At 42.0% G+C, this 11895-nt stretch overlaps 1 protein-coding gene across 4 annotated transcripts in view; it reads right to left on the reverse strand.

Moving 5' to 3' along the window:
* The window catches only part of pHCl-1 (pH-sensitive chloride channel 1), a gene marked incomplete at its 3' end in the record, with an annotated part of 109213 nt that overhangs the window by 52770 nt on the left and 44548 nt on the right, over positions 1-11895 (reverse strand). For all 4 annotated transcript variants that reach the window (XM_072296088.1, XM_072296072.1, XM_072296074.1 and 1 more), the window contains 1 exon segment: positions 7174-7288.

An 11895-nucleotide genomic window follows, 5' to 3' on the forward strand; every position in this document is an offset into this window, starting at 1 on the left:
TATCTGAAATTCCCGGTTAATGTTTTGCTTTGTAATGCTCTTAGAAGGTTTATTTTTAGACTTTCAAGGCGTCCTTTGATAATAAAAAGTATCCCTCATAAGATGTGGTATAAATATATCATATTTGTTTTCCTTTTTTGAAAGCCCTTTTGCCTGACTCAATCACGATGGAGATTTGACAAGCATGATGTAGAGAGCCCACATCTTCAAAAAACGTGGAAAGCTATACATGCCCTGGTAAAAATTGGCGATAGGAGCTGCGTTTCAAAATACCATAGGAGTTCTTATAGCCGACTGAAGAGGGCTATAGAAAATCATATAGCTGGCTGTAGAACGTGGAAAAAATCATACGGCCGGGCTACACGAAGCGATAAAAAATTATACAGCCGGGCTATAGTTCCTATAGTCGGGCTTTACACTTTATCGCCTGGCTGTTGCTTTTTCGCCTTCGGCTATAAAAGTCTATAAGAAATTGAGTAGAAATTCTTGTGCTTTGTGAATCCTTAAGTTTGTACGGAATCACCTTAATGTTTACAAAACGCACATTATATTTTCCTTTACTAAATATTTTTTTTCATCAATTAATATGAGAATAATCCATACAGAGTGTGCAAACATTTCAAAGTCATGAGTTGAATAACGCTGACTCCGTCAGATTAAATATTAGAGCCTAACACAAAGCAGAGCGGCGACGAACTGGCGCTTACAAACCTAACAGGGACACTTCACGCATTGCGCAACGCGTGAAGTATCCCTGTTAGGTTTGAAGGCACCAATGCGCGTTTCGAGCTGGTTGCCGCCTGCCGCATCGCAGCGTGTCACGGCGCTTGAAGCAACTAGAGTCCCCTTATACTGAGAGTCAAGACAATTTGAATCCATTTCTGACTGGTTCCCGTATTTTAGGCCTCCACAGTGTCAAAAACGGGAATAAAGATTACATTTTCACCGATTGCAAAGATTATATCTGGAATGGACCAGGGAATTACGGGTTCGGCAAGGAACAAACGGAATGAGAGGAGGAACGGAGGAAGGCATTTGAGAATGGGCCGATCAAAGATTACGAAAAACGTTCAATTTCTGTAATCTTTATTCCCGTTTGTGACATCCATGAGCCGAATTGTCTTGACTCTCAGTATAAAGGGACTCTAGAAGCAACTATTTCACACCTGAGGTATTGCACAGTATCATACGAAATTGAAGGCGCTCCAACATCTTAGGAATGTAAGGCATCCTTCAAAAGAACGGAGCTTCCTCGCAAATTAAATCAAGATACTGCGGCCTAAAAAGAGAGTGGTAGTCCAAAAACTCACTAAGTCCTAACATCCGTAAATAGTCCCGTTTAGCATACACTTTATCGCCATGCTGTTGCTTAATCGCCATCGGCTATAAAAGGCTATAAGCAATTGTGTTGCCGGCTATAGAAGCTATTGGAAATCTTACAGCCGGCTGTAGGTCTATGGTATTTTGGGAACACAGATTCTGTGTGTGTATGAGCCGCTTTTACGGCGCGCTAGGGCGCTCTGCGACGCCTATTCTCCACAGGAATCTGTCATGGTAGAGATCCTCTGGAAGGTGGCATCTCTCCATCTCTTCATGGATGCCCTCTACCCACCGTTTGGCTGGACGCCCTCTCCGTCGCCTACCTGGTGGGACCCACTCCAACACCTTCTTCGGCAACCTGGTATCAGCCATTCTCTGCACATGCCCATACCATACCAATTGCTTGGTCATGATATCGTGCACAATCGTCCCCTCAACGCCCATTATCTCTCGGACACGTTCATTCCTGACACGTTCTCTCCTCGAGATTCCAGCCGATCTTCGCCAGAAATCCATCTCGGTCGCCTTGAGCATTTCTTGGGTCCGCTTCTTCAACTGCCACACTTCACTGCCATAGGTGATAATAGGCTTGACAACCGAGTTATAAATCCTCTTCTTGTTGTCTTTGGAAATCCTTTGGTCCCAAAGGATCCCATTAAGCATGGCGATGGCTTTCCTTCCTAGAAGATTACGGTCCCGAATGGCCTGATCCAGCTTCCCATCCGAAGTCAGGTTCACCCCAGGTACTTGTATTGTTCGCAACTTTCTATATGTTGACCATCCTCCAGGACTATGCTTTGCTGAGCACCTCCAACTGACATCTTTTTTGTCTTACGGACACTAACCTCGAGGCCCCATTTGCGGTACTCCTCCACCAACTTCCGGGTCATATACTCCGCGTCATCGTGATCTTGACTTATGACTACCTGGTCGTCAGCAAAGCATAGCGTGAACAGTGTTTCTTGGTCATTTAGAGGGACGCCCATGCCGGCACACTTTCTTTTCCATTCCTTCAGAACGTGCTCTAGATATATCTTAAACAGCGTCGGTGACAGACAACATCCCTGCTTAAGCCCCTTGGTGACAAAAAAACCGTCTGAAAGCCTTCCTTGGCACTTAATTCTAGCAAAAGCCCCCCGATAAAACTGCTTGACTGCCCCAATAAGTCCTTTACTAAAACCAGTTTCTTCTAGGACTTCCCAGAGTTTCACAAGAGGAATACTATCATAAGCCTTTTCAATATCCAAAAACACTAAATGAAGCTCCTGGCCAACAATTCTCTTCTTTTCCGTTAACTGGGTAACACAGAACAGATGATCAGCGGTAGACCGACCAGCCCTAAAACCTGCTTGCTCCTCCGCCTCGAACGGGGTCCACTCCTCTTCGATCTTCGCTTTCAACACTTTTCCATAAATTTTACTTATCGTTCCTGTCACCGCTAACCCTCTGTAGTTCCCACAGTCATCCTTCCTTCCTTTTTTATGCGACGCTGTTATCCAGGCCTCTTTCCATTCTTTCGGGATGTCATCACCGTCAATGCACTTCTGCAGCAAATCCCTGAGATGGTTAACCAACTTGCCAGTCCCACATTTAATTAACTCGGCTGGAATGTTTCCTGGCCCAGGAGCTCTTCCATTCATCAATTCCCTGATTGCTTTGACCACCTCCTCAACTCGAATTTCCATTGAGTGATCCTCGACTATATTTTCAGCATTCCCCGTTTGAAACTCTGGTCGTCCTTCCGTCAATAATTTATTAAAATGTTCGTCAAGCTGTGAGATTGTTATCGGAGATATAATGTCCCGTTTCATGTCCCTTCTTAGGCCTTTGATCAGCTTCCAGCTCTCAGCACTCTTCCTTCCCCCAGGTATGTGTCAATCCTTGAGCAGTTGGTCTCCCAAGACTCGTTTTTCTTCCTGGTGATTAAAAGACGAACCCTCGCCTGGGCTTTCCTATACGCGCCGCGGGTGTCTGCAGTCCTAGAAGCCAGATAGTTATGGTACTTCCTACGCTTTACTTCAATTACCTCCTCTACCTCTTTGTCCCACCAGTAGGGTTTCTGTACATCCTTGCTCTCATTACACATACCCAGGGCTTCCTTCGCAGCTGAATGTATGCAACTTTTGATGAACTGGTACAACTCTTCCGCAGTATCGAAAGTTTCTACTCCCAGTTTCTCATCCAGCCGCTTCCTGTAGAGCGCTTTCACGCTTTCATGCTGTAAGCTATCGATGTTGTAGTGCACTTGTTCGATCTTCGTTCCTTGTGGCTGGCACTTCTGATGTTGCAAGGTATTCCTCTGCAGCCCATACTTAACCGGAAATGCAATCTCCGCCTTGAGAAAATGGTGATCACTACCACAGGAGAACCCCCGGCAAACTCTTACTTGTTGAACCTTCATGGTACTCGTTTGCCTGGTGACCGCGTAGTCGATGATTGACTTCAGCCCCCGAGTTTGCTGAACCCACGTGTACTTATGGATATCTCGATGTTGGTAGAATCCGTTCAGTATTTTCAACTCGTTTTGTTCACACATATCAATGATGCGTGCACCGTTGTCATTCATCGCCTCTTCACCGAAAGGTCCAACAACTTTAGAACCATTCCTTCGTCCGGTTCTACCATTCAAATCTCCCATGATAATGACCTCCCTTGTCCTTCCAACCCTCAGAACCTCGTCGTTGAGTTGCTCAAAGAACTGATCCTTTAGATTGACGGGAGCATCATCATTCACACCATATACTCCTAACAGGGCCACCTTGTGACCATGCAGTGTAAGATGCATTCTGATGATCCGCTGGTCTACTGCTTCCCAAGTAGTTATAGACGGACGCAAACTTTTCCGGATAAGTATGGCGACTCCTTGCTGTGCGCGTTGATCTTTACTGACACCACTATAGAACAGATCATAACATCCTAAGTTTTCTGATCCTGTGCCTTTCTTTTTCGTTTCTGTTAACACGGCGACATCTACATTATACTTTTTTACCTCCGATACAACCTCTGTCAATTTATTAGAAATGCCCTGTACATTCCATGTCCCAAAAACCATTGTCCTTTTCCGTAGTTTGTGTCGCAAAATCCGTTTTTTTCCATTATCACCGAGGCTATCTTTATTAGGCTTTTTAACATTAAGTTTTTTCCGGGTATCGGGGAGTTAGCCCGATGCCCCGATGAACGCAGATTCTACTGCCAATTTTTACCAGGGTGCAACTGGATGCAACTGCAGTGCAACCAATTTTCAGCGAGGAGTTAACATGTGCGCCTAACACCAATCGAAAAGAACACAAAATCATGCAATAGACGTCATTTGTATTATTGTGCATTTGATTAATGTTAGTTATAAAATTCATATCTTCTCTAATAGTTAGTTACCGAATTTCTCGTCGCGTGAATGATTTTCCGAGGTGCGGAACGGAGTGCTTCGTGCTACGTTCGTCGTTTCTCTCACAAAAGAACGTAACTACCTTTGAATCAGTGGCGTAGCGTGAATGATCGATTATCGATATTTCCCCATTTGAATCCGTGGTAAAGAATCGATTATTAAGGTGTTCGCAGCGAACACCCTGTTAATCGATCCTTTTCCATAGCTTTAAATGACAGGTCAATCGATATATCGTAAAGCACGCCACGCCACTGGTTTGAATGCGTGACCGAATGGACGTATTTACGCTAAATGGAACTATGTGCAAATGGGAAGATGGGGTGTGCTCGTTGGTGCTCGGGCCATAAAAATGAATGGGAAATACAAAGCGCCAGTGACGTCAGCGGCATCGACAAGAGAAACCACGATCGGGAAGGCGGTCTTTAACTCATGAGCCCTGTCCGCAAGGCTCTTGTCACATGCCCACGGCTCACGAGTTAGCGCTTAGTTTCCTTTTGATTTATTTTGAAAATTCCGCTTTTTCCATTTTCTCAAAAGAAACTATATCCACTTTTACATTATTTCTTATCCAGCTTCCACGAGCTCACTCATCTTTCCACTTGCACATAGTTCCTCTTAGCATTAGTGCGTCCAAATTTGCCGTGCAAATTGCGTTTTTACCCGAAAAATGTTGAGAATTTTTGACGGAAAATTTCACTAATTTCACATCTGATCCCATGCAAAAATTATACACATTTTGGAGGAAAATTATGCAGGTACATTCTAGGGAAAAAATTTGAGTCTTTGCAACGTTAAAATGGAGTTACGTTTCTTGGTGCGGGAAACGAAGCACTGTCTGGTGCCTCATTCATACCTCGCCTCTTGGTATATTGCTGAGCTCTAGGAATCTAAAAATGCGAGACAAATTGAAATCTCTCTGGAGAGACCTGGCGCGTGGTGGAAGAGCGCGGAGGGAAGCTAGGAAATCCCTCGTCGAACACTCTCCAGCGTGTATTTTTAATGCGAGGAAGGAAACGTGTTGGTCTGAGTGACCGCACTGGCGCTATTTATCATTGCGGTCAGCCTTGCCTCGCGGTGGCAAAGCGAGCTGGAGCGCGGCAATAAATCATTTCGCTGTTTTTACATCAAAAATTTTGCTCGCCAAGATCAGAGACTTTTTCACGGAGAAAAGCACGTTTCCCGTCGATTCAAGTCAGGAAACGCCAGCGGCGCGGCGGAGAAAAACTCGAGTGACGCCATAGAGAAAAAAAAGGAGGTGTTTGCATTTCGGGCATCTTGGAATTTTTCATAGAGTATCTATAGCTTTGATGACGTCATTGGGTACAGCGACGTTTTTATCCTGTCGATTTTCTTGGAAATGGTGTAATTTAAGGAAAAAGTCATTCTATAAAAAGTGCTTGAAATTAAATAAAGAGTTGATTTAAGTAAAAAAATCGGACATTATGGTCCGTTTTTACAGCGTCAACATAACCCTCAACGAGCGTCTTGTTTACATTGATGACGTAGGTGGGTACAAATCCTCAAGATGCAAACACCTCCTTTTTTTTCTCTATGGAGTGACGCTCATTTAACTGGGTCGGAATAAATGGCCTCACGGCTCCATCGCTCCATATTATCGCGGGCGAACTTTCGGTGAGTAAAACGGGGAGACGTGCCTTGATTGGATGGTTTCGGGCATCGGAGAGAGCTGCCTCTCCGAGACATTTCGTCGTTTCCTTCACGAAAGAACCTAACTCCATTTCAATATTGCCAAAGTTCCCCTCGTAATTTGCTTTTTAACTAGGAGAATCATGGGCATTCCTGACTGATAATATCACTAATTTTTACTCAGAATCCATGCAAAAATCAGATGAATTTTGACTGAAATTGCACATGTGCATGTTTGTGAAATAAATTGATTGTTTGAGTCAATTTGGCAACCTTGGAATGGAGTTACGTTCTTCCGTCCGGAAAACGACGGTTTCAAAGGAGAGACTCTGGGGGTAAAAAAGCCCTTAACTTAAGTTGCTAAGCACGGCCAGAGAGCCAACTTGCTGTCAGAAATCTCGGTTTTTGGTTTTTCATGGGAGCTGCTTTTTATAATACTCTTAATTTTTTATTTCAATAAGTAAATCACCGATTTTGAGAAAAGTATATCTAATGTGCATTTATTCGGCTTTTGGAGAAATGAAGGAGTCGCAAATATTTTCTTCTTTTTGGAACTTGGGAAATCAAGACTTCCAATTCACGGACTCCCATCAAAAAAAAAAAAAAAAAAAAAAAAAAAAAAAAAAAAAAAAAAAAAAAAAAAATGTTGCTTCGATGAAGTTTAGTGCCATACCAAACTAATAAAGCCGAGAACCGCTTGTTTCTTTAATGCAACGATATACAATAATGTGTCAAGTAAGTAGTTTAATTCGTAAATTATTAGTGAAAGTGACAACAACTTTTCAACGATAAATTGCCAGAACATTAGACAGTTTGCTCACCTTTGCTGAAATGTTTCTCAACTTAAAGTTGATAATAGTTATAGAGCACATATTAGTGTCTCCTCGGCATCTGGCGAAAAGATATTTCAGGGAGGCCCCCATCATTAACTGCAACCTGCAACAGAAGAGAAATCAGTTTTCATCAAAGCTAGAAAATATTACCAAGCTATTACACCTTCAATTATTTAAAAATGCCTCTTGTTTGTTAATTAATAGAATACAGTGCAAAATAAACGTATGCACGTTATCCGCCATCTTTATTATTGCATTTAATTTCAATGCTAAACTAACGCTAGACGATCAGATGATCTTGTGTCGTAGACAGTGGCGTGGCGAACTTTGATGCGATACATCGATCAATCTGCCATTTAAACCTTTGAAAAAACTGTCGATTAACAGGATGTTTGCAACGAGCATCATAATAATCGATTATTCTTTAACATAGCTCTAAATGCGATCAGATTTTGGACAGTCGAAATCCGTGCAGATTCAGCTTAAAGTCAGTTTTTTCACTTAAAAAAGCGTCGTTTTTTCATCGTTAAGCTCAATAAGTTAAAAAACCTATACCAAACCAAGATTTCTTTAACTAAAAAAAAAAACCAATTTTATCGACAAAAAATAACGCTTTAAGTCAGAATAATATGCCAAGAATAATCCCCTCCAGCGGTTGCCATAAATGATTATGTTCCCTGATCGCCCTGGTAAAAACTGGCGATAAGAGCTGCGTCTCAAAATACCATAGGAATTCTTATAGCCGGCTAAAGAAGGCTACAGAAAATCATATAGCTGGCTGTAGAATGCGGCGAAAAATCGTACGGCCGGGCTATACGAAGCGATAAAAAATTATGCAGCCGGGCTATAGTTCCTATAGCTGGGCTTTACACTTTATCTTCTGTCTGTTGCTTTTTCGCCATCGATTATAAAAGGCCATAAGAAATTGTGTAGAAATTTGGGTGCTCTGGAAATCATTAAGTTTGATACGGAACCACCTTAATATTTACAAAACACACGTTATATTTTCTTTTATTACATATTTTATTTCATCAATTAAAACGAGAATAATCCATACAGGAGATGCAAACATTTCAAAATCATGAGTTGAATAACGCTGACTCCGCCAGATTAAATATTAGAGCCTAAACACAAAGCAGAGCGGCGACGAACTGGCGCACGGTGGATCGAGTCAATGGGAGAGGTCGGTCATGGAGCGTTGCGCTTCCGATGTTACGAGGATAACGAATATTCCTGGTCATTTGATCGATTATGTACCACATATCTCATGTAATTTTCGCGTAGAATTCATTTTTGATGTTATTTTTTGGTGAACAACGTACCTGAAGACCCGTATTTGTGCATTTTGTCGGGAAAACTATACAGGTGCAAAGTTTAGGCGTCTGTGTTTTACTTCGTAGGACGGAGTTTTTAATTTTTCATGATGGAAGAGGATAAATTATGAATAAAATTATGAAAACTTACTAATAAGTGTCACAAATACGCAAAAATACCTCCCCAGTTATGAGCTGCTGCATCAGATAAATCATTCCCTTCACTGCAAAGTTAATTTCGAAACTTTGTCATAAGATATCATTCTTATGCATGAAGATCGGTGAGAAAACAAATGAAATACATTCATGAATTCTTTGACAATATTCAAGATCACTTTTACTTTAAATTCATATTTACATTCAGAGGACGGAACAGGGACTTAGAGTAGGAAAAACACTAGATGGCTAGAAAAAAAAAGAAAAAAAAAAAAAATTTAAACATGTAACAGTCATCTGTCATCTGCTTCTCCTTATTCTTCTTCTTCATATTCAGTTCCCCATCACTCTCATCCTCGTCTTCCGCTCTCAAACCGCATCAAACTTAAAAAACAAGCAACGCAAAAAACCGCAAAAATTCCAAAATTTCCCGGACTTGTAACGTTAAAACGTACTCGCAGTGTAATTAGTTTCGCACTAACTGCACTTTGTTTACATCGAAATAGGTGAAAAATTAAAAAATATGTACGTATTTGAAAGAAGCATCATTTATCAGAGTTCACCAGTGACCGGTCGCGCGCGATCGCGGAGGCCAACAGATAAAATGGCATCATAGTCAGGGGCCAGGCAAGTAAAGGGGGGGGGGGGGGGGGTTACTTGCTAAAAGTTTCCTCAAGCTAGCTATCTACGCATACGTCCCAAAAATTCTTTCTATAAGGAATATAAAGGGATGTCCGAGTGAAAATATGCCCGATTTTTTTTTTTAGTTCTCCTATAGATATGTAGTTTAGGAAATAATGAAAATACGGAAAACGGGCCAAAGAGCACGTCTTGATGGTGAAACTTGTTTTTCAGTTTCTGATGAACAGGAATCATACCTACCTGGGTCATTTAGCAGTTACGAGAGTTCACTGGTCGCTTGATTTTCGAGATAAAGCTCGCGCGCAATCTCGGAATGCAACAGAAAAAGTGATGTCACGGCCAAAGTGGCGCAAAGTGGCACCCAAATTTTGCGGGATCGTATTCTCAGGACTCCTACGAACATGCCTATACAAATTTTTCTGGCGGATGGTGGAGGATGGGTAGTTAAAAGTTTACCTTAACTTTTTTTTTCTGCATTTTGATATAAGCACATTAGTGCAAACATAATCATTGAAAAAATGGGCCTAATACAAAAAAATTACTAGTGCAATGTGTTCTCCAGACTCTGGAAAATAAAAATATGTCAATGAAACTAGCATTAATTTAAACAGAAGCAAGCTAAGTGCCGCGGCAGCTCACCGGTCGCTTGATTTTCGAGATAAGGCTCGCGCACAATCTCGGAACGCAACAGAAAAAGTGACGTCACGGCCAAAGTGGCGCAAAGTGGCACCCAAATTTTGCGGGATCGTATTCTTAGGACTCCTACGAACATGCCTATACAAATTTTTCTGGCGGATGGTGGCGGATGGGTAGTTAAAAGTTTACCTAAACTTTTTTTTTTCGCTTTTAGAGATGAGCACATTAGCGCAAACATAATCATTGAAAAAATGGGCCGAATACAAAAAATTACTAGTGCAATGTGTTCTCCAGACTCTGAAAATAAGAATATGTCAATGAAACTAGCATTAATTAATTTAAACAGAAGCAAGCTAAGTGCCGCGGCAGCTCACGGTCGCTTGATTTTCGAGATAAGGCTCGCGCACAATCTCGGAACGCAACAGAAAAAGTGACGTCACGGCCAAAGTGGCGCAAAGTGGCACCCAAATTTTGCGGGATCGTATTCTTAGACTCCTACGAACATGCCTATACAAATTTTTCTGGCGGATGGTGGCGGATGGGTAGTTAAAAGTTTATCTAAAACTTTTTTTTTTCGCTTTTAGAGATGAGCACATTAGCGCAAACATAATCATTGAGAAAATGGGCCGAATACAAAAAATTACTGTGCAATGTGTTCTCCAGACTCTGAAGAACAAGAATATGTCAATGAAATTAGCATTAATTTAAACAGAAGCAAGTTAAATGGAATAGAAAGACTCTGACGATTTTTCGCTAAAATAAAAAGTTACGCAAAGCCCTCTTTGATGCCTTCGTCACAAAAAATGAACATGTTCGTTCCAAATCAATGTCAGATCCTTAAAATATAACTCTTGAGGAACACTTTTGACCCTTAAAAAATGCGATTCGCCCGAATCGCCCATGACCGACCTGTACCATTGACTCGATCCACCGTGTGGCGCCTACAAACCTAACAGGGATACTTCACGCATTGCGCAACGCGTGAAGTATCCTGTTAGGTTTGCAGGCGCCAATGCGCGTTCAGCGCTGGCTGCCTGCCCGCCGTGCCGCGCCGCAGCGCACCGCGGCGCTTGAAGCAACTATTTCACACCAGAGGTATTGCACAGTATCATACGAAACTGGAGGCGCTCTAATATATTAGGAATGGCAGGCATCCATCAAAAGTACGGAGCTTTCCTCGCAAAATAAATCAAGATACTACGGCCCAAAAAGAGAGCAGTGGTTCAAAAAACTCACTCACTAACTAAATTTTGAGAAAAACGGCACAGGAAAAACAGTCTAATTTTGACCCAACAAACACGGTTCCTGCAGTATGTCCGTAAAACTCTGGATCGAGCTGTGTATACCTCTCGGCACATAGGGGATGCGTTGTTGCAATCTTGGTTATGCGCGAAAAAGGCCATCGAATCGTCGGTATACGTCAAACCCGATGACCAATGACAAGTAGTATGCGGAGTGGAGCCTTAGGTCAGTACAGGTAACTTAACGAGGTGTATTATCTTCCCGCAATGTGACAAACTTTCCGGAAAAGTCCGTAATACATGGCACCACGGCATGAGCCAAGAACCTGCAGGGACCAGAAAGACATGACATCAAAGGAGACGAAAAAAAATAACAGTTCCGTTGGAAGCAAACAAAAAACGAAAACAAAATTCCTGATGAAAAGGACGCGCTCAAGTCTTTCTTTTTTGCCCGAAGAACACGAAGATGAAACACGACGAAGCCTGCCGGTAGTGCGTCTTGCCAACAAGGGAACTTCGTTCATGGCTTCGGTCTGCATTGCATCACTTACGCGACTCTCAAGCTTATTTTGAGAGTATCATGAGAGAGTTATCGTACAGTCTCTCCAGTGATATACTGAGGGATTTAAACACGTGTTTGACAAACCATAAGTCTTATAGATGTCTATATTTGGACTGCATTTTGCAATTTGGAACTATAAATTCTGGCTCATCTGAAAAAA

Source organism: Bemisia tabaci, chromosome 1 (genome assembly GCF_918797505.1).
Source record: "Bemisia tabaci chromosome 1, PGI_BMITA_v3".
Lineage (NCBI taxonomy): Eukaryota > Metazoa > Arthropoda > Insecta > Hemiptera > Aleyrodidae > Bemisia > Bemisia tabaci.